The sequence below is a fragment of the Tiliqua scincoides genome, chromosome 11, assembly GCF_035046505.1.
Source record: "Tiliqua scincoides isolate rTilSci1 chromosome 11, rTilSci1.hap2, whole genome shotgun sequence".
NCBI lineage: Eukaryota > Metazoa > Chordata > Lepidosauria > Squamata > Scincidae > Tiliqua > Tiliqua scincoides.
This window is the reverse complement of record NC_089831.1, coordinates 23,972,601-23,996,191: the sequence shown is the minus strand read 5'-3', so window position 1 is coordinate 23,996,191 and position 23,591 is coordinate 23,972,601. Positions and strand designations below refer to the sequence as shown.

At 48.3% G+C, this 23,591-nt stretch overlaps 1 pseudogene; it reads left to right on the top strand.

The window, feature by feature from the left end:
• Window positions 1-20,060: 20,060 nt before the first annotated feature.
• On the top strand, window positions 20,061-20,176 carry LOC136662835 (5S ribosomal RNA; annotated as a pseudogene).
• Window positions 20,177-23,591: the final 3,415 nt, after the last annotated feature.

Below are 23,591 nucleotides of genomic sequence, written 5' to 3'. Positions count from 1 at the left end.
AGCTGCTAACCACGTAAACCCAGGTAGCAGAGAACAGAAAGGGGTGCACTGAGCACTAACTGCTAGACCTTTTGGTCAAACGGTGTTTGCCTTGATTGTCTCCTGATAGAGGTCCTCCCCCCTCAGCAGCTGACAGTGCACTCCTGTGCATCTACTCAGAAGTAAGTCCCGATATGCTCAATGAACTTACTCCCAGGAAAGTATTCATAGGATTGCAATCTGGAGGCCCAATCCTATCCAACTTTCTAGCGCCAGTGCAGCTGCAATGAAGCCCCAAGGTAAGGGAATGAATGTTCCCATGCTTTGAGGAAGGCTCTGTGACTGCCTCCCCACCACAGAATGTAGCGCATGCCCCATTGGCATGGCTACACCAGCACTGGAAAACCGGTTAGGACTGGGCCCTAAGTCAGTTTCCATTACAAAACCAGATTTGAGACCAGACTGATCAGGATGGTGCATTCACACACACAAGTCATGAAGTGAGACTCCTGCATCTCAGAACCAGCCCTCTCTCTTTTGTGAGCCTGGGCGCAGTTTCTGCATGACTTCGCCTCAGCTGTGTTCAATTTCATTCCAACAGCCAATATCTTAATGCGTGGAAGCTGTAGACAAATGTCTCTGATAAGAAAATTTAGAGCTATCTAAATCCAATTCAGCCTGATCTGGATTCTTAATTATATCATTTGAACTCCTTCCAAGTTAATCTACCAAAACTCTTAACTCCTCCTGAATCATCTAAGGAGACGTCTTATCTAACTTTCTGGTACCTTTTGCTGAGCCGGCTCTGTATGAAATATTTAATGGCATCATACTTTACTTCTGAAGATAAAGATACTGGATTTCGAGATAAGATAGTGCATGAGTATGCAGAGGTAGGATGGGGCATGAGGACTACCTCCTTGTTCTCCTCTGGGAAGAAGCTTTGCCCCCAAAGCCATGGAGCCAAGATTCCAATGACTGCATCAAATCCAGTATACATAAAGATTTCACATGGGTTTCAGGGGTGGGGGGCAAAGTCTCTGATGTCGGATGGGAACATTGTGGCTTTCAGCCTGTGGAACTTCCTGCCATGTGTTCACTCTAGCAGTGTTCCACAAGAACAAGACAAGTTTTCTGATATGACAATGTGGTTTGGCTCTCTAGTTTGGATGCTATTGCTGCCATTGTATCATGTTTCTTTCCTTTTTTTAAATCTATATGATCTCTTATGTTTAAAAGAGTCAGAGTCTAAACCACCTCAAGTCTTTCCATGCACTTAGTCTGTGGAACTCCTTGCCATAGGATGTAGTGATGGCATCTGGCCTAGACGCCTTTAAAGGGGATTGGACAGATTTCTAGAAGAAAGGTCCATTACAGGTTATAAGCTGTGATGAGCTTGTATAATCTCCTGCTTTTAGAAGTAGGTTGTCTTTGAATGCTGGGTACAAGGAAGTGGCAACAAGATGAAGGTATCTTATATGGTCCCCGAGGCATCTGGTGGGCCACTGTGAGATACAGGAAGCTGGACTAGATGGGTCTTTGGCCTGATCCAGCAAGGCTCTTCTTATGTACTTCACCCCACCAAGAAACCTGCATTTAAAAGTACAACTCTACATTGGAGTCACTACAGGTCTGGGATTCCAACACAACACTATAGAGTTGGATCAGTAGATTGATCCAGTAGATCAGTAATAGAATTGGATCAGTAGATCCAATTCTGATTCAACACTGATTCAACAGCAAGCAATGAATACCCCTATTTCACAGATGGGAAACACTGAGGCTAAGATGTGATTAGCCATGGCACAGATTTTTTCAAAAAAATATTTGCAATATTTCCCCTGCTATTGCAAAAGGGTTTGTAGTTTGAAATCTTGGCCATTTGACTGCACATCACCTAAAGATCCACCCATATATTGTGATCTAGTATTAGACCCTTCCTCGGTCTAATGCGCTTTAAGTGTGCTCAATATAATTATGAACATTGCCATTTCTCATGGGGGAGGGAGCATCGGAGGCTGGTGGGCTATCCGCCTCTTCTTCATCAGTGGCAGTGATTGGGGTTGGTGGGGGCAGAGATGGGGAGAGTCAGCCCTCGCCTTCCCGACGTGCAATCACAGAGCCCTTGGCCCCCCATGTTAATCATGCTCTCCTTTGTGTGAAGCCAGGCCCTTCTGATCAATCAGAACATTGAAGTTTTGTTATAAAAATGTAAATGCGGCGCTCAATGAATCTTTTCTTCTGCCTCCAAAAAACGCTCCTGGCCCCGCTCGCTCGCTGACACGTGCGCAGACAAAAGCAGGAGCCGGCGGCTGATAAGGCTGAGCGAGATCCAGACGTGGCGGCATCATTGATGGGCCAGCCACAGGGTCCCCTCCCCCCCATCACCCTCCCCATCGTCTGATTACTGTTTTGTGCGCCTGCGTCTTCTTTTCCAGATTGGCACAGCGCTGCGTCTGTGCCGAGATGCAGGGATGTGATTTGGGGAGGGGTGGGCTGGGGTGGGGGGAAGAGAGAGAGAGAGAGAGAGACGGAACTCTCCCTTGATTATGCTTCTAAAAATAAGAGATGAGGCTGGTGGCACAAATGTTGTTCTCAAGGAAACATCTTCATTTGCGTCTCCCCCGGCCCCCCCGTTGGCAAATGACGTCTCAATTGCATCAGATGCGAATGCTGAAGGAGAAAGAAAATCATAAAAATGGTTCCGAAAGAACCAGGGAGTCGCAGAGCAGAGCCTTGACGAGAAGCAACTCCCCACCCCATGACTCAGAAGGAACAGAAGGGAACTAGACCTGAAATCGGACATTTCAATGTGTCTCTTGCCAAAACTGGTTCCATGTTGGGCTTATTGTGCATGAGGATGGCCAGCTCTCCACAGCGTGGCCTGAAGCAGTGGTGTAGCTAGAGGGAGTGCAAAGCACTACGTTTTGTGGGGAGCCTCAGCATGGCATGCAAGCAGACCCTCCCCCTCCCCTTTGGAACCGTTCTGGGTGGTGGGAGCAAAGCAGAGGTGAATGTCCAGAAGGCCTCCTTGGAACACTCCCAAAAGGCAGACGCCTCCATTTTGCTCTAGCATCCCAGAATGGCTCCAAGGGGGAGAGAGGGGGCCACTTGCAAGCTGTGCTGAGGCTTCCTGCAAAACTTAGTGCTTTGCACCCCCTCTAGCTATGCCACTGGCCTGGATTTTCCAGGAGCGGGCACAGATCTCCAGGTGACTATAGAAAGCAATCTTGAAGAGATTCACAAGGCATATCCGGCTTAGGCTGCATCACACAATTTTCACAATTTTGGTCACTAGCGTTAAGCTCAGCTTGTTGCCCCCTAAACCTTGATGCCCGGTGCAACTGCTACCCCCTGCACCCCCTTAGCTATGCCGCTGGCAGGATGTACAGGGTGTCTAGCCTAATATTTCACCAGCTCCCTGAAGGTAGAGTGGGAGGAGGAGGTGGACATGATGCTGGGGAACCAGAGGAAGTTGAGTATTTGAGACTGCTTTGGATACACATACTTGAGTTTGGTGACAACAGGGCATGGGGACCAAGTCACAGTGCAAAGGCTTCTGGGAAAAGGTGGTTAAACCAACCTGCATACTCAGTTTCAAAATTTGGGAAAAGCAATAGGAACTCATGTATTTTGGAGGAAACATGAGAGGGTTTTCAGCAGAATTTGGCTCCCTTTGTGCTGTTTTGGCCATGGCTTTTTTGAGGTCACGGAATTCGCATCCACAAAATGACTGGTTTGGATCCCATTCTTCTGAAGAGCTGCAGAGGTCAGGAAGGGTCCCCACTGAGGACTTGCAAAAAGAATTTGGCTTCTTAAATGTTCCATCTGGAGCACATTGGCCTTTTCCAGCTTCCTGAGACTCTGACAAAAACGAGGCCAAGAGCTGTCTTGGGAACGTTGACAGCTTCATCAGTCGCTCTGCTGTGTTTTGCTGATGAGTCATTCAAAGCTTCCCATGCCAGTGGCTGGAGCGGCTTGATCTCGCTTTGCCAAAGAGCATCAGTGTGCAGTAACCCAGCAAGCAGCATGACAATGTGCCCAGGAGAACCCACTGATGTCTCGTGACTGCCACTCCAAGTGAGAAGGAGAGACCTGACGGGCCAGACCAAAGACCCATCTAGGCCATCGGTGGCCACCCAGGAACTTCCAGGAAGTCCACAAGGCAAGATCTGCCCTTCCTGGAAATCCCTGCAGCTTCCTGTTGTCGTCCCCCAGCAATACTGCTGCCATTCCAGCACCTCCAGTGCTCATCATTGTGGCTGTGGTAGGAGGGCAGAGTCACGGCGAGCAATAAGGTGACCTCTGGATGGTGGGGGAGGGAAAGGGGAGATAAAAGGAGACTTAGAGATGGCAGAGAAATTAAATGAGTTCTTTGCATCTGTCTTCACGGCAGAAGACCTCGGGCAGATACCGCTGCCCGAACAGCCCCTCCTGACCGAGGAGTTAAGTCAGATAGAGGTTGAAAGAGAAGATGTTTCAGACCTCATTGATAAATTAAAGATCAATAAGTCACCGGGCCCTGATGGCATACACCCAAGGGTTATTAAGGAATTGAAGAATGAAGTTGCAGATCTCTTGACTAAGGTATGCAACTTGTCCCTCAAAACGGCCACGGTGCCAGAAGATTGGAGGATAGCAAATGTCACACCTATTTTTAAAAAGGGAAAGAGGGGGGACCTGGGAAACTATAGGCCGGTCAGCCTAACATCCATACCGGGTAAGATGGTGGAATGCCTCATCAAAGATAGGATCTCAAAACACATAGACGAACAGGCCTTGCTGAGGGAGAGTCAGCATGGCTTCTGTAAGGGTAAGTCTTGCCTCACAAACCTTATAGAATTCTTTGAAAAGGTCAACAGGCACGTGGATGCGGGAGAACCCGTAGACATTATATATCTGGACTTTCAGAAGGCGTTCGACACGGTCCCTCACCAAAGGCTACTGAAAAAACTCCACAGTCAGGGAATTAGAGGACAGGTCCTCTCGTGGATTGAGAACTGGTTGGAGGCCAGGAAGCAGAGAGTGGGTGTCAGTGGGCAATTTTCACAATGGAGAGAGGTGAAAAGCGGTGTGCCCCAAGGATCTGTCCTGGGACCGGTGCTCTTCAACCTCTTCATAAATGACCTGGAGACAGGGTTGAGCAGTAAGGTGGCTAAGTTGGCAGACGACACCAAACTTTTCCGAGTGGTGAAGACCAGAAGTGATTGTGAGGAGCTCCAGAAGGATCTCTCCAGACTGGCAGAATGGGCAGCAAAATGGCAGATGCACTTCAATGTCAGTAAGTGTAAAGTCATGCACATTGGGGCAAAAAATCAAAACTTTAGATATAGGCTGATGGGTTCTGATCTGTCTGTGACAGATCAGGAGAGAGATCTTGGGGTGGTGGTGGACACATCGATGAAAGTGTTGACTCAGTGTGCGGTGGCAGTAAAGAAGGCCAATTCTATGCTTGGGATCATTAGGAAAGGTATTGAGAACAAAACGGCTAATATTATAATACCATTGTATAAATCGATGGTAAGGCCACACCTGGAGTATTGTGTCCACTTCTGGTCGCCACATCTCAAAAAAGACATAGTGGAAATGGAAAAGGTGCAAAAAAGAGCGACTAAGATTGTTACTGGGCTGGGGCACCTTCCTTATGAGGAAAGGCTACGGCGTTTGGGCCTCTTCAGCCTAGAAAAGAGGCGCCTGAGGGGGGACATGATTGAGACATACAAAATTATGCAAGGCATGGACAGAGTGGATAGAGAGATGCTCTTTACACTCTCACATAACACCAGAACAAGGGGACATCCACTCAAATTGAGTGTTGGGAGAGTTAGAACAGACAAAAGAAAATATTTCTTTACTCAGCGTGTGGTTGGTCTGTGGAACTCCTTGCCACAGGATGTGATGATGGCATCTGGCCTGGACGCCTTTAAAAGGGAATTAGACAAGTTTCTAGAGGAAAAATCCATTACGGGTTACAAGCCATGATGTGTATGTGCAACCTCCTGATTTTAGAAATGGGCTATGTCAGAATGCCAGTGCAAGGGAGGGCACCAGGATGAGGTCTCTTGTTATCTGGTGTGCTTCCTGGGGCATTTGGTGGGCCGCTGTGAGATACAGGAAGCTGGACTAGATGGGCCTATGACCTGATCCAGTTCTTATGTTCTTATGTGATTGGAGCACACAGTGAAGTTGTTAGGAGGGCGGTGAACTGGGACAGGACCACCCTACCAATGGACACTTGACTTCCCTCCTTTGCTGGACTTTCTGGCTGGCTCAACAGGGTCTGGATGCAACGCTACTGCTTTGGTGCGTTTGCTATATTTTGACTTTTATTTTTTTCTTTCATTGTATTTTTAAACACATTTTTCTTCTGAGCTGCCCTGAATTTGTGAAGAAAGGTGAGGTGTACAGCTTTTGAAAATTCAGCAATAGTTTTTTAAAAAAACAATCCTTTTTTGAGGGTAAAGCAGATAGAACATGACTTTTATGCGTCAGGAACTCTCAATGTCTTTCACTTTTCAATTAACTACAAGGGAGAAGGGAGTTTGGATCAGGGCTATGCCAGAGGAGGGGGAGGGGTGGAACCTAACCTTTTGCCCCATGTTTCAGCATGCCCCAGTTCAAACTGTCCCCCAAAGTACTATTAACTATGGAGAAGACAACTCTTGAGTACTGCTTTTGTGCCAGGAAGTTTTCCCCCCAAGGATTTGAGGTGTGACATTTGGATCAGGCACAGGGGAAAGTGTTAATTCCCCCTCTCCTCTCCCCCATTATGTATTGGCAACCTTCAGTCTCGAAAGACTATGGTATCGCGCTCTGAAAGGTGGTTCTGGTTCTGGGTGGTTCTCCCCCATACACACACCATATCGATAGATTCTGAACTTGCCATCTCTGGTCTCCTCTGACGGATACAGGCTCTCCAGGATGGTGACAGAGAACATAATAAGAGCCCTGTTGGATCAGGCTAAAGATCCAACTGGCCCAGCTTCCTACATCTCACAGTGCCCCACCAGATGCTTCAGGGAGCATACCAGTCAACGAATTTCCAGCATCTTGTTGACACTCCCTTGCATGCATCTGGCATTCTGAGATAGCCTAAAACCAGAAGGTTGCATTGTACCATCATGGTTTGTCATCTGTGATGACATGTCCTCCATAAAGCTGTCCAATTCCCCTTTAAAGGCATCTAAGCCAGATGCCATCACCACATCCTGTGGCAAGGAGTTCCACAGATTAATTAAATGCTGGATCTATCCACTCTTTCCATCCCCTGCATAATTTTGTGTGTCTCAACCTCAGGCATCTTTTTTCTCAAGGTATTTTGTGTTTGTTTTTTTCCTACAGGCATTTGTCTTCACCTGCTTCCTAATCCTTCTAATTGAAGGTAATAATAATAATAATAATAATAATAATAATAATAATAATAATAATAATAATAAACTTTATTTATATCCCGCCCTTCTCCCCAAAGGGACCCAGGGCGGCTCACAACATATTAAAAACTGATTAAAAACATAATATAACCACAAATAAAAACATATTAAAACACATTAACATATACCCATAAAAACCATAGTCAGATAAAAAGTCAGATAAAAAGAGCAAAACATAGCAAATCAGAGGAATCAGGCCTGTAAAAATACTAAAAGATACAGAAAAGATGTTTAAAAAGGCCATGCACTCAGAAGGCTTCTTTAAACAAAAAAGTCTTCAGGCCTCGCCGAAAAGTCTCAAGAGAGGGAGCCATTCTCAAGTCAAGGGGAAGGGAGTTCCATAGCGTTGGTGCCTCTACTGAGAAGGTCCTATTTCTAGCCGCCGCCCCACGTATCTCCCTAGGCGGCAGCACTTGTAAAAAGGCCTTCTCTGATGACCTAAGAGGATGAGCCGGATTGTACGGAAGTAGGCGATCTCTGAGATACCCTGGCCCAGAGCAGTATAGGGTTTTAAAGGTCAAAACCAGCACCTTGAAGATGCCAGGAATTCAAACCTGCATGGAAACCATATGCTCTACGCTATGGTGACTCGCTACCCACTAGCCTCTTCTGCCTCCTCACTCATCCCCACCCTCCTGCAGTTCAGGGGGATGGAATGAATGGAAAAATACCAAGAACTTTCCAGCATAAAATGAAGCCTTGCCCTGTTATGGCCAGCTGAGAACTCTGCTTCCGAGAGGCCCGATTGATCTCAGTCATGCTCCAGGTATTCAAGGCCCTATGCCGGAGCAGCTTGTTCCTCAGTGTGCTCTTTTTCTACTTGCAAGAGTGACAGGCTCCTCCAACCCTCCAGGAGATGGTTAGAGAAACTAATTGCACCTGCAAAAGTGCTGACGGAGTCAACCTCTGTCCTCCCTGCTTGTAATTGCTATTGACCTGGTGCTCTGCAGCCTGGAGGTGCTCAGATCCAATCCCCACCTCTCCTTTCCTATTCTGCTTTCCTCCGTGGCAGTTCCTATCGGCTTCTCCTGGATCAATGTCCCTCGGAACACTGCTCCCAGTCCATGCTGAGCAAAGAGGAGTGGCAAGGGTCATTTTTTATACCACACACCTCCAGGCTGCACTGCAGAGATCTGAGAGCAATTCTGGGAGGAGGCTTTTGCCCATCAAGCAGTTCTGTGAAAAGTCCAGGGACTCGGAACCTGTGGTAAAACTCAGGAACTTTTCACTGTCTTGCTTGTGGCTGGATTGGAAAACTTGGGGCCCGATCTCCTCCAACTTTCCAGCACCGATGCAGCCGCAATGCGGTTTCCTACCAATTCCATATAAATACTGCTAAAGGTGACCTTTTAACAGACAAAAACCAAAAAGAAAAATGGTAGGTGAGAGAAGATTACAGCCTATTATCTTAGACATTTCTTTCTTTCTACGCAGATGCATAAAATCACATCCCCGCCGGATGTGCATTGTGTCTTCCCCATCATCGCCACAGTGCTGACATTTTAGTGAGGCTTTGAAGACATTTTCTTGGGTGCGCATTTTCTACGTGGCGCATAGCATCATAGGTGCGTCCTCTTACAGATTCATTCCCGAGCCCCGTCGCTGTAGCGAAACCAGTTCAGCGTTGAGTTGGTGGCTGGCTAGGAAGCACATGCATGCTGCCAAGTTCCAACGTGAAACAAAGACAGGATACGCATGTAAGAAAACAGAAAGGCTTTTGTAAATATACGGTTATTGAGTAATTGTGGCTGTGCACATTTATATACTTTTGATCTTCACCCATGAATGTTGCCATTCCCAAATCAAACCCTTTACACAGTTCAAATAAAGCTCTTTTGTTTGCACACTCATTTTCCTGTTTGCAGAGAACATAGCAGGAGGAGTTGATACCACTGAAGGAAACTGACCTGAATGCATTTATAGGGGGTAGAAAATGCCACTTACCCTGCCCTGGTCTATTGGTTTCAGAGGTAACATCCTTCCTAGCTCAGTTGGCTTTCCTGTAGCTCCCTCCTTTGGCCAGATTTGGGTGGTATCACTCAAGCTGAACTGCTACCTGCTGAATTTCTTGGGCCTGCCATCAGCCTGCTTCTTGCCACGGGAGAGCCAAGGTTAGGGCATCTTGTAGTTGACTCTGCTTGGCATGATGTAGTGGTTAGAGCAGACATTTTCAACCGGTGTGCCAGGAAAGATCTGCAGGTTGTGCCTTGGGAGTTTGGAGCACAGGGTTTGCAAATCACTGAAAAAATTCTTCTGGGTTCTGCAGCTTTGTTTCTAGGGCAACTGTCTGTAGTAACAGACAGCCAATGGAAGAAGAAGGACAATTTGTTACATGGACAGTTGCCCGAAAAACAGAAGAGTTTCTTGGAAGCAGGAAGTGACATGACAAGAGGTGAAGACTGCAGAGAAGACTATAGAGAAGAAAAATGTGGGTTAGAGGAGGTGGGTTAAATGTGGGTTGGGCAGGAGGTCTGGTCTAGAGGGTAGAGCCTCCATTTGCCTGAAGATAACATCCACAAGGTCGCCAGTTTGAGGCCACTGGCACCGTGCGACCTTGAAGCAGCTGACAAGCTGAAGCTGAACTATTCCATCAGCTCTCCCATCTGTCCTGGGACCGGTGCTTTTCAACTTCTTCATAAATGACCTGGAGACAGGGGTGAGCAGTGAGGTTGCAAAGTTTGCAGACGACACCAAACTTTTCCGAGTGGTGAAGACCAGAAGTGATTGTGAGGAGCTCCAGAAGGATCTCTCCAGACTGGCAGAATGGGCAGCAAAATGGCAGATGCGCTTCAATGTCAGTAACTGTAAAGTCATGTACATTGGGGCAAAAAATCAAAACTTTAGATATAGGCTGATGGGTTCTGAGCTGTCTGTGACAGATCAGGAGAGAGATCTTGGGGTGGTGGTGGACACATCGATGAAAGTGTTGACTCAGTGTGCGGTGGCAGTAAAGAAGGCCAATTCTACGCTTGGGATCATTAGGAAAGGTATTGAGAACAAAACGGCTAGTATTATAATGCCGTTGTACAAATCTATGGTAAGGCCACACCTGGAGTATTGTGTCCACTTCTGGTCACCACATCTCAAAAAAGACATTGTGGAAATGGAAAAGGTGCAAAAGAGAGCGACTAAGATTGTTACTGGGCTGGGGCACCTTCCTTATGAGGAAAGGCTACGGCGTTTGGGCCTCTTCAGCCTAGAAAAGAGACGCCTGAGGGGGGACATGATTGAGACATACAAAATTATGCAGGGGATGGACAGAGTGGATAGGGAGATGCTCTTTACACTCTCACATAACACCAGAACCAGGGGACATCCACTCAAATTGAGTGTTGGGAGAGTTAGAACAGACAAGAGAAAATATTCCTTTACTCAGCGTGTGGTCGGTCTGTGGAACTCCTTGCCACGGGATGTGGTGACGGCATCTGGCCTGGACGCCTTTAAAAGGGGATTGGACAAGTTTCTGGAGGAAAAATCCATTACGGGGTACAAGCCATGATGTGTATGCGCAACCTCCTGATTTTAGAAATGGGTTATGTCAGAATGCCAGATGCAAGGGAGGGCACCAGGATGCAGGTCTCTTGTTATCTGGTGTGCTCCCTGGGGCATTTGGTGGGCCGCTGTGAGATACAGGAAGCTGGACTAGATGGGCCTATGGCCTGATCCAGTGGGGCTGTTCTTGTGTTCTGAGCGTGGGAGGATGGAGGCCAGAATGTGAAACCAGATCAGATAGAAACACCTGAATGTTGTGGTTCTTGAAAGAAAGAACCTTCTTTCATTTGTAAAAATCCCTACGGGGATTTAAATAAGCCTGCCTATGTAAACCACCCTGAATAAAGTCTAGAATAAAGACCAAGAAAAGCAGTATATAAATACCTGTATTATTATTATTATTATTATTATTATTATTATTATTATTATTATTATTATAGAGTGTCAGACTATGAGTGGGAAGAGTTCAAATTCCCTTTCAGCCATGAAGCTCAATGGGTGACCTTGGGCTAGTCACATTCTCTTGGTCAAACATACCTCACAAGATAGTTGTGAGATGAAATGAAGGCAAGATGAGTATGGCACCCTGAGCTCCACGAGGAAGAGTGGGGTCATCAATAACAATTACGTAACTTAGGTATCAAGATAATTCTTCAGCTACCTTGCCAGCGCTGAAAACAGTGTCAGCCAGTGGTGCCTCCTAAATACATTGGAAGTGGAGTCTTTCATTTTATTTTTTTTTACTCCCTTTACGCTCTTAAAACCTAATTTCCATCTCACCTCCGGAACACACCAAGGACCAAATTAATGAAAACGCCAACTTGTGAGAAGACAGGCTTTCTCTGCTTAATAAGGTGGAGGATGGGGGACCCACAGACAGCCACTAAAATCAATTTATGAATCACTTTTCAAAGTTTATTTTTAAATCTATGTCCACTGAGCTCTAATACAAAGAAAGCATAAATCCCTCCCAGCACAGTGAACTTGGAATGAACCCGTGAGCAGGGTTTAATAAATATGCCTCACTCCAAACACAATCTGCTAATCTGATCGAGCCTTTCAATTAGCATCGCAGAAATGAAGTCTCTGATTGAGAAGATGATGAGTGTCCAATTGGATACAGGGGAAGCCTCAATTCCAGGACTTCCAGAGAATTAATGGAAAGAGGGGTGTCCCCCCCCCCCCCCATATTCAGACACGTCATCCCCTACCTGCAGCCTGAAATGGCATCGTCCCGGGAAGACTGTACCACACGATATTTTGGATCACAATGTTTGGCTTGTATGGCAGAGAAGGGGGAACGGATGACGGACCTGTCACCAGGAGAAGTATGCTCTAAAGAGCAGTATTGTCCATCAGCGAGGGGGCAGTCAAGTGATAATGTATTGCCAGTGTTAATGTGTGGAGAGGCAGAGGAGCAAATCTTCCTTTGCTTGGTTTGTGTGATGCTGCTTTCTACCTCTTCTTCATGTAGATTTTATTTATTAGTACTTACATATAATCACATTGATGTTGCTCTTTTTTTCTCTGTAAGGTAGGCGCAAGGTGGTTCAGGACCAGTGTTGGTTCTGGCTTTTAGGAGCCACTGGGGCACTAGCCCTTTAAGAGCCTCCAAAGACCAGCCAATTATGGGCTATCCTTCTAACCTCAAACAAGTCTTGCTGCTGCATTCTGGAGCAATGAAAGTTTCCCAACAGTCTTCGAGGGCAGCCCCAGGTAGACTGCATGAGAGCATCTGGTGCATGGGAATGACTGTGGCCACAACTGGAGAATCTGGAGTAACCCACACAACCCTCAGGCTGTGACTCGGTGACTTCAAGCTCTGCCTTGAAGGCAGGAAGAGCATCATGAATAGTGACATTGAGTCCTGACTTATTGCATCCAGTCTCAGGGGATGCTCTGGAAACAGTGGGAGAAAGCTGAGCTCTCCAAGTCACTCTTCCATATTGTTAAGCAGCCTGCTGAATTCTCCTGCAGGAAAGATCCAAGCCCAGAGACCCAGGGAGTGGCTGTATTTGCTTTTCCAGAGTCCAAGTTCATAGATAAGGCAACACCTGCTGTCCCTTCTCATAAACCACTGAATGGAAGCTACCACAACAGGGGTGGTTCTTGGGCAACCATGTTCAGGCAATTACCTTTGGCAGGTGTAGCGAAGGTTTTACCCCCTCTCACATGCTTTCTTCTACCCTTCCTTTGCAGACTGACGAGACCCTTGTGACTTTGTGGTTTGTGCTTTGCACCCACCCTCTCTACCCTTCCTGGAAGTGGAGGCATTTCTATAAAATGTATGAAAATTGCAACTACATAAGAACAGCTCCGCTGGATCAGGACATAGGCCCATCTAGTCCAGCTTCCTATATCTCACAGCAGCCCACCAAATGCCCCAGGGAGCAGCCAGATAACAAGATGACCTGCAAGACCTCCTGGGAATTGTAGTTTAAGAACATAAGAACAGCCCCACTGGATCAGGACATAGCCCCATCTAGTCCAGCTTCCTGTATCTCACAGCGGCCCACCAAATGCCCCAGGGAGCACACCAGATAACAAGAGACCTGCAAGGCCTCCTGGGAATTGTAGTTAAGAACATAAGAACAGCCCCGCTGGATCAGGCCATAGGCCCATCTAGTCCAGCTTCCTATATCTCACAGCAGCCCACCAAATGCCCCAGGGAGCACACCAGATAACAAGAGACCTGCATCCTGGTGCCCTCCCTTGCATCTGGCATTCTGATGTAGCCCATTTCTAAAATCAGCAGTATGCACATACACATCATGGCTTGTGGCCCATGTTAACTAGGCTGCATGTGGGGGGGGGGGGCAGGATTAGGGCCCAATCCTCAAGACTGGCTTTAAACCAATTGTACCTATTTCTCCCACTTGGGCCTCATGCCTCCCACACTAGGGTAATCTAGTCTTGTATGCCATTTTATAGTAAAATGTGCCTAGATCTGTTTGGTCCATTATCTCACAGGCATTTTTAAGTGCACATTTTGATTGCCTTCCATTCTACCACAGAGATTTCAAGTCCATCATACATTTTACGTACATCTAGACCATTCTACAGACCTTGGCTGTGAACCTGGGACCTGGCAAAGAAATGCTTCCAGTTGGGCCCTGCAGCTCCTAACTACCAGCCTTGCCATTCCTATCCAACTTTCCAGCACCAATGCAATGCAGCCCCAAGGTAAGGGAACAAACATTCCCTTACCTTGAGGAGGCCTCTGTAACTGCCCCCCCCCACCACAGAAAGCAGTGCGCACCTTGCTGGCATGGCTGCATCAGCGCTGGAAAGTTGAATAGGACTGGGTTTCTATTTGTACATATTCTTTGCAAGATCCTCAGGCTGGTTAACTGAAGGAAGAATGTTAAAAAGTTATTTACAAGCTGGGGTTTTATAATTCTTTTTTTTCCTTCTTCCCTTTAAAGCTCCAGTACACATCATTCACTTGAACATGGGCGCCCCTGATTAGAAGTGGCAGGCTGCATGCATATTTTGACACGGCATACATTGTGTGAGTTACTTAGCCATAGCCTGTTGCCAAGTTTCAAGGTTCATTGTGCCCATCTCCACTCGAGAACCTTTCAAATGTTTTCCGTGCCGGCACTGCTCAGAAAATAAGAGCGTGTGTGTGTGGCCGGGTTGGGGGGGGGAGAGTGGGGGGGGGGAGAATGTTGCCTAGGGAAAACTCATTTAATTATTTTTGTCTTTCATTTCCAAGTCTTTTCTTTGAGCACCTGTCCTCCGGTTCCTGCTTCTGTACACCGTCAATCATTCTGCCACAGTGTAAATAACACACAGTGGCCGTTAGGGAAAGCTCTGTTACCAAGTCCTGGTTCATTTACAATGCAACAAAAAAAAAACCCCAAAATTAAAAAATGGTGATGATGACTAGAAAACCACCAGGGAATGCCATGTTGTCCAGGATTTGTCAAGGCAGTCCCAAAAAATCACCATCACCTCTGGAATACACAGCCCTACAAAGGCAGGGGAACAGGTTAAAATGAAGTACACATAAAAGGAAACCAGCTGTGGCGATGGACTACTTTAGACACAGGCTCCAGTGGCAGATTGAGGCCCACTTGGGCCTGCAGAGGAAGCCAGGCTCACTCAAAGTCTAAGAACATAAGAACAGCCCCACTGGATCAGACCACAGGCCCATCTAGTCCAGCTTCCTGTATCTCACAGCGGCCCACCAAATGCCCCAGGGAGCGCACCAGATAACAAGAGACCTGCATCCTGGTGCCCTCCCTTGCATCTGGCATTCTGACATAACCCATTTCTAAAATCAGGAGGATTTGTACGTGTACATCATGGCTTATAACCTGTAATGGATTTTTCCTCCAGAAACTTGTCCAATCCCCTTTTAAAGGCCAGTCGCCATCACCACATCCTGTGGCAAAGAGTTCCACAGACCGACCACACGCTGAGTAAAGAAATATTTTCTTTTGTCTGTTCTAACTCTCCCAACACTCAATTTGAGTGGATGTCCCCTGGTTCTGGTGTTTTGTGAGAGTATAAAGAGCATCTCCCTATCCACTCTCTCCATCCCCTGCATAATTTTGTATGTCTCAATCATGTCCCCCATGTGTACAGAAAGTAAGGACTTTGGAGCTTGGGCCATCCAGGTTTGGAACCGCTCCTTGGCATGTGCTTCTCATGTTTGAAGTGCCCACTGCAGGTGTGGGAGGGGGCTGGTAAGCAAATCGAAGGGCAGACCTGTGCGGTTCCCGTTGGCCCACAAAACCCTGAAGCCAGATATACCCTGAAGCCTGAGGTCTCTCTGCTCCTCATCTGCATGACCTCCTCTGAATGGACTCACAAACACGGCGCATGGCCAGGTCAGTTACCATGTTCCGAAACCAATGCGCCCTGACTCCTGAGGATGCAAGGAGACCTTTTGCAGAGCTGGCATGCGAAAGGGGTATGGGAATTAGTTGTGGCTCACCCGCGATAGTGGTGGTGCAATAAATAAAAATCAAGAGCTTGGCTGCTGAGGGGAAAATAGGTTCAGAGGTCCATACAGCTCAGGTGCACATTGCGATGCAACGGCACAAGTTGTTGCTTCTTGACACTGAGTCTCATGTTCAGAAGCATAAGTAGAAGCCCTGGTACCCAGGGCAATGATGTCACAAGACATTGTGATGTCACTTCTAGGTTCTTCCCCAGAAGAAGAGGCGCTGGTGGCTTTGTGCCTCCCGTATCTTCTCCTGTGGAGGCTGAAGGGACATCCCTTTCAAGGGGGAACTTCCACAGGTGAAGGAATGGGGTACAAAGCTTCCACAGTGAGCTCCCTCTCCTTTGGGAGAACCATAAGCAGAACAAGGCAGTCACTTCTGGGTTCTCCCCAGAAGAGGCACTGGTGGTTATGCTCCCCCCCCGGTGTAGTGTCTGGGGCAGGCGCCCCTCAGTTTCCACCCTCGTTACACCTCTGCTCAAGTTCCAAACTCCTCAGGAGAAAGGTGGGGGTTGCGAATGAGCAATGGCAGGCACACCCACCACACGAGAAAGCAGTGGGGACGCCTGCAACATGGAGATCACCTGTCCCCCCCCTTGCGGGCCAGCTGCCAATCAGCCTCTCTGCCATGGAGCATGAAGCAGAAGTCACTATCGCTCCCTCCCGTCTCCACCCGAGATGCCTCCCCCTCCCGGCTGCCAACTAATTGCCAGAGAATGGCACTACCCAGGCGCTGTCAAGGCTTTTCCAGTCCATTACGCAGGTGGGTTTCTGTCCCACAAAGTCGGCGGCGTCCCTTCATTTTTCATCTTTGGCTGCTGGCGGATGAAACAATGCCAGGAAGATGGAAAGGAAAACAGAGAGATTTATCCAAGTCGTCACTGGAGATGGGAGCTGACAGGCTCTGTAATGTTACATGCTCAATACAAAAAGGAAGATCATTGTCTTGCTGAGTGCCAGGGAATCCTTTGTCAGAGCCTCTTGTGTTCATGCCACTCTCAACCTAATGGAATGCCCCTCGCGGCCTCCCACCTCGCAGGGGATTCTCTCAGCCGCAGGAAATGTTGGTGCCTGTCCCAGGTCACCCTGCAGACCAGAGTTTGCTTAGGGGAACCTGGTGCAGAAAAGGCATTTTCTCCGGCCTTGCAGCTCTGTGTGGAAGAGGTCTTCTGCTGTGGAATGGGATATCTCCGACTTGGAATGGGGAGATGAAGGTTCAGATCCCTGCACAGATACGTAGCCGACTGCGTGACCCACTGAGCCACCCAGTCACCAACTCCCATCGCCACCTACCTCGCAGGGCTGTTGGGAGGACAAACGTCTGTAGATGAACATCGGTCAGTCTGAGTTCAGGCACACCTTTCTCTCATCCCTTGCTAGCTGCATCTTTAGCTAGAAAGCATGCTGGGGTTTGAACCTGAGACCATCTACATGCACAGCAGGAGCTGTGGCACCTCTCCAACCATTAGGCAACACTGCCTCACCTCAAGGGAAGACTGACACACAAACATCAAATAATAAGAGGTTACCAAAATCCCCCACCCAGAGGCATAACTAGGGCAGAGCCCCAGATGCTATGCCAAGGGAGGGGGGTGCAAGGCCATCACTTCTGGGTTCTCCCCAAAGGAGGAGGTGCTGGCAACTTTGTGCCCCCATTCCTTCTTCTGTGGAGGCACCCCCAAAGGGAATGTGAGAGAAGGAATGAGAAGCTGCCTATCCGCTTCCTCCAGGGATAACCCGGAAATGACATCACTCTTCCAGGAACCGGGGCTTCTAGTTACACCTCTGCCCCCTAGTTACACCTCTGCCCCACCCACCACTACACAGCTGCAGCCTTGCAACTCATATTCGAGTCTCACTAGATAGAACCAATAGAGAAGGACTGCGGTGGAGAGAGAGTGCATCTTAGGTGCAGCTCAGGTAAGTCTCAGGAACAAGGGATGCCAGGAGGTCTGGGGAAGAACCTTCAAAGGAGCTTTTGTGGCTGGGACTCACTCTGATGGGTTGGATCCTGAGCTCATTCAGTGTAGTCTGGGGGCTTCGCACATAGAAAGGTGTCCAGGTCAGTGGGAGAGCCTTGATTGCCCCACTTAGTCACACTGGCCTAGGGCTAACATCATTGTTGGCAACCTTCAGTCTCGAAAGACTCTGGTATTGCACTCTGAATGGTGGTTCTGGAACAGCGTCTAGTGTGGCTGGAAAGGCCAATCCGGGAGTGACAATCCCTTCCACACTGGGAGCAAGTGCAGTCTGTCCCTGGTCTGTCTCCCTGGCTATGGGCCTTCCTTCTTTGCCTCTTTGCCTCAGACTGTTGGCCAAGTGTCTCTTCAAACTGGGAAAGGCCGTGCTGCACAGCCTGCCTCCAAGCGGGCCGCTCAAAGGCCAGGGTTTCCCACCTGTTGAGGTCCACTCCTAAGGCCTTCAGATCCCTCTTGCAGATGTCCTTGTGTCGCAGCTGTGGTCTACCTGTAGGGCGCTTTCCTTGCACGAGTTCTCCATAGAGGAGATCCTTTGGGATCCGGCCATCATCCATTCTCACGACATGACTGAGCCAATGCAGGCTTCTCTGTTTCAGCAGTGCATGCATGCTAGGGATTCCAGCACGTTCCAGGACTGTGTTGTTTGGAACTTTGTCCTGCCAGGTGATGTCCTGCCAGGTGGATGCATTTGCGTTGTCCGGGCCTAGGGCTAACAGGAGAGAGCAAAGTGGCCAAGGAAGGGGAGGGATACAGGGACACCTGGGCAATCAGACAGTTGCGCCTCTCATCCAAGGTGTCAGGTATCGGGATTTGGGTGCAAGGTGGGTGACACCCCCATACGCACAGTTTTCTTTATCTGGGCACCGACAGATAACACATGGAAGGAGGGGAATAAGTTGAGTAGGGGGGAACCACAGGGTTCATGCCCCTGCAGTTTTGTACAACTGCTAATTGAGGATTGAAGGGGAGAGAGGTTTTCACCTCCCCCAGACTCTTGCTTTTTCCTGCTCAGTTTCTCTCTGCCTCCCTTATCTTTGCCCAGCCGGTGTAAAACGCCCCCACCTGCTGTTCTGCAAGCACGCGGCTTGGTGTTTGTGCTGCCGAGGGACTAGGAAGGCCGCGTTCTCCGACTGACTGACAACCTGCCTGATACAGTCTCTCCATCTTCCCATTCCCCCCACCAGACAGGCACCCTATCATCACGGCAACACCGTCTCTGTCCTGGAGAGATAAACCCATCACTCTCAGCCGGCGCGCGGAGCAGGTGTTTTGCTTGGGCACAGATTTCTCCTTTCTCCCCCTTCCCACCAGCCCCCCTCTCTTCCCCAGCTGCTAATCGCTCTCTGTGGCATTGCTCATCTTGTTCCAACATTGTGCGACACCCCCAGTGGGCCATCCCCTGAGTCAGCAGAATCTGGGGCGGGGGGGGGGGGGAGAGCTTGGGCATGTAGCTGTTGCAACCAGCGAAAACAGGGAATGGATTCTGAATCCCAGAAGTGACTTCTTAAGAGCTTGTAGGGAAAATGCTCTCTCTCTGAAGAGTTGCTGAGTCCTCATTTCCCTCCATGGAGAGAGAGAGAGAGAGAGAGAGAGAGAGAGAGAGAGAGAGAGAGAGAGCCCCCTTATTGATGCTTGGAACCCAGGTGTCAAGGAGCAAGAATTGCATTACCCAAATGAACAGGTTTCTGACACTTGTAGGCTGCTTCTTTACTCAAAAGCAAGCCCCATTGGTTTCAGCTGAATTTATAAAGCATATATTTTCAGGATGCACGGATTTCAGGGTCCCATTTGAACCCATTTCCATGAATTGTGAAATGGAATAAATGGAACGAATGGCAAAGAGTGCGGGTTCTGCTTCTGGAATCCTCGTTTGTGGCCATTGATTATTGTTATTTACAGACCCACAGTGACATAGCTAAGGGCATGCAGGGGGGAGTGCCTTTTGGAGGCCTCTAAGACACCCTCACAAGCATGGTACCCAGGGCTTCAGCAGGCATCCAGTGCTCCCTCTAAGATACGGGGGTGTGAAAAATATTGGGGAAGGGTCTGGCGGGTACTAAACATTTTTGTACTCCCGAGTGGTAGAGAGCTACACCAGTACCACTTGATCCTATGAAACCCTAATCTCCAAACTAGGTGCCCATGCTGAGGAACATGTCATTGGAAAAAGGTGCAGGGGCGACTTGCCATGTCTTGCCTTGTCCTGCTTCTGCCCCACCTGCTTGCTCAGTCTGTGTTACCCTGCACATGCCCAATCTCGTCTGATCTCGGAAGCTAAGCAGGGTCAGGCCTGGTTAGTACTTGGATGGGAGACCGCCTGGGAATACCGGGTGCTGTCGGCTTATACCATAGTCTTTCGAGACTGAAGGTTGCCAACTATCTCCCTATACCAGGGGTGCTCAATAGGTGGATCGCGATCTACCGGTAGATCGCGAGGCAAAATGAGTAGATCGCGGAGCCCTGTCTCTCCAAACCAGGGGTGCTCAATAAGTCGATCGCGATCTACCAGTTGATTGCCAGGCAAAATGAGTGGATCGCAGGCTTCTCTCCTGTCCACGCATTCCTGGGAGTGAGCTCCCTGGGAGTGAAGCAGCCCTGGGAGTGAGCCCCATTGACTCTGCTGGGGTGACTTGTGAGTAGAGCTGGAGAGGAGCCGCTGGCAGGCTTCTCTCCTGTCCACGCATCCCTGGGAGTGAGCCCCGTTGACTCTCCTGGGGATGACTTACCTTTCCCCTGTTTTTGCACTGGTATGTATGGCGATCTGCCCCCCCCCCCCACTTTCATCTGTTGGTTCTGTGTGCAAGGGGTTTTGCACTGGTCTTGCTGTGATGTCTATATAAAGATATTCCCTCCCACACACCTTTCCCTTCTTTTTGCACTGGTCTGTATAGAGATCTGCTCCCCCTCCCCACTTGTATTGGAATCAAGGAAGATCTGGTGAGGAGGTAGGCTGTGGTGTCAGCAGTGGCCCCTTTAAGGGTAAGGCCTGGGCATCCAGCAGAGTGTGCTGCACAGCTGCAGCCACTTGAAGGCAATAGGGCCCTCAGGGATATAAGAGCACCTGAGGCAGGAAGGGCTCCACTTATTTATGTGAGTCAGCCTTTTCCTACATGAAGATCTTTAAGTCCAAGTACCGTTCCACCATGACTGATGAACATTTGGAAGTGTGCTTGAAGCTGGCTGTCAGCAGCTACTGTCCGGGCTATGCATCCTTGGCTGATTCACTTCAGTGCAAGTCATCAAAGTAAACTCAAGTAATTACAAAAAATGTTGTGTTGTGCAATATTGTATCAGGGGCTTCTGCTGAATTAAAATCAGCAGCCTGTCCCTGCTTGCCCTTGCGCTGGTGCCGCTGGGAACCGAAAAGAGCTTTGCAAAGTCAGGTATGAGGTAATTTTACAAATTATGTTGTGTTGTGCAATATTGGCTCATGCGGTTATGCAAGGTACACCAACATACATTGTACACATAAATGTTATATGTTATGATGGCGCGAACATTGTAAAAAAACTCTGGTAGATCTCTGGGCCTTGCTGGGTTTCAAAGTAGCTCTCGAGCCAAAAAAGTGTGAGCACCCCTGCCCTATACTGAACACTATCTCCTGATCTTGTCTGATCTCGGAAGCTAAGCAGGGTCAGACCTGGTTAGTACTTGGATGGGAGACCTCCTGGGAATACCGGGTGTTGTAGGCTTATACCATAGTCTTTCGAGACTGAAGGTTGCCAACCAACCTCCTGCCTTGGGTCCTTGGCCTGAACGTGCTGGAACTAGAGATGGAGGAACTAATTAATTAAGAGAGCTTCAGGGGTTCAGCTCCTGGTTAACTTTGAACGGACAGGAGGGTTGGGCTTGCCCTGAGCCATCTCCATCACCCCCCCCCCAGCTCCACTGGGGCTGGGGTTGTCACAGCAGAAGTGATTTGCAATCAATCAGTACGACAACTTCTTGCAAAGCCTTGTTGATTGATGCACACTTGCTTGCACTCTGCACAAATCCCCCAAGCGCTTTTGATACGAGTTAAAGCCGCGGTTCTCAAGTGTTTCCATTTCTGGAGCCCCTTACACCACTAAACAGGGTCTTGCCGACATGTGTGCCAAATCTCAAGGAGCCCCAGAGCGCCAGTACACGCATGGATTCGTGCAGCACTGAACAGGTGGCAGTCGCTGATGGTGTGCTTGTGGTGACCCTAGGGTTCCAGAGCTCCTAGGAGTGCACTTTGAGAAACTCTGAGTTAAGGAATGCTTCTGCATCCCTTGTTGGTACCACAATGCCCAGTTGTCGCTAAAGCTTGCAGTGGATCATAAGAACATCAGAAGAGCCCTGCTGGATCAGACCAAAGGACCATTTAGTCCAGCTTCCTATATCTCACAGTGGCCCACCAAATGCCTCCAGAAGTACACAAGACAATAAGACACCTGCATCCTGTTGTCATTCTCTTGTACCTGGCACTCCGAGTTAAAACCAGGAAGTTGCATGTACCCATCACGGTTTGTAACTGTCACGGTTTTCTTCTATAAATCTGCCCAGTCCCCTTTTAAAGGCATCTTTTCCAGACACCATCACTACATCCTGTGGCAAGGAGTTCCACAGGACCCCGCATGAACACACACACGGTTCTTTGGATTTTTGGAGAGGCAATCAACAGATGACAGGAGAATTCAAAGGACTTCTAACGTTTACTCGTTTGCAAACGGGACCTCCACACACACGTGGAGGACCCCAAAGGATTACAATGATGCAGGTTTTATACGGTCTTTTTAGATAGGGGAGGGGGACAAGAGGACACAAAGAGAGAAAAAATATCCAGGGGAAAATAACATACAGGTAGACACACAAACAACATTTGGCATGTTATCAGTACAGGATGTTGACCTGAGGATGACAATTCAATACACATCGGCAGTTTGTTTACAGAGATATCCGTTAGAGGGGGTCTGGCACTCGGACTCATCCCTTTTACCCTAACCTTTTTATCCTCATTTGTTGATTGCCCTTATCTATGACCTTTCTGTTCACCCTTGGAGGCCCATACCACAGTTAACTGGTTCTCTGAGAGGGATAGCTTTTTTGGTCAGAGAAGAGCCTTATGGGTGAACTGGGCATCTTGGGATATTTCCATATTGTGAGCTGGGCATATTGATATCACACAGACTACTTACGCGCTGGGTAAAGAAATATTTTTTTTTTCCTCTGGGTCTCTGAACTTGCCCAAAATCTGAGACAAAGTGACCATTTTGGAGTCAATGCAGGTACACTCATGAGATCTTGTGAGTGACTCAGCATGTTGTGGTTGAATGCGCTTGCAGTTCAAACTCAGGTTGGGTTTGAGAGACCCACACCCAATGGCTGCTCAGGTCAACCTCACCATTTTGTGCAAATAATTCCAAATTTCCGACATGTGCTAGCCATGGTCACCCTATCCTCTGAAGAACAGATTGGCAACAACCAGGATCAACTTCTGGAACAGGTCACAAATGAACTCCTCCATCTGTCTCACAACAGTGCAACCAACTGCTATGCTGTGTTGATACTCTTCTCCCTGCATTAGATGGTTGGCTTTGAATAGTGCCAGCTACGGCCAAGCTTGATAAATCAAAGTGCTGACAACATTCGCCCCCCTTCCCTTTTCATGAGTTTTTAATTTTCTCTGGACTTTCCTTGAGCAATTTCCAAAGAGTACACTTTCTATCTCCCTATGCAAATGCTGAGAGCAAATATGTTCCAAGACTCCCAAAGATGGATCTGTACATCATTAGG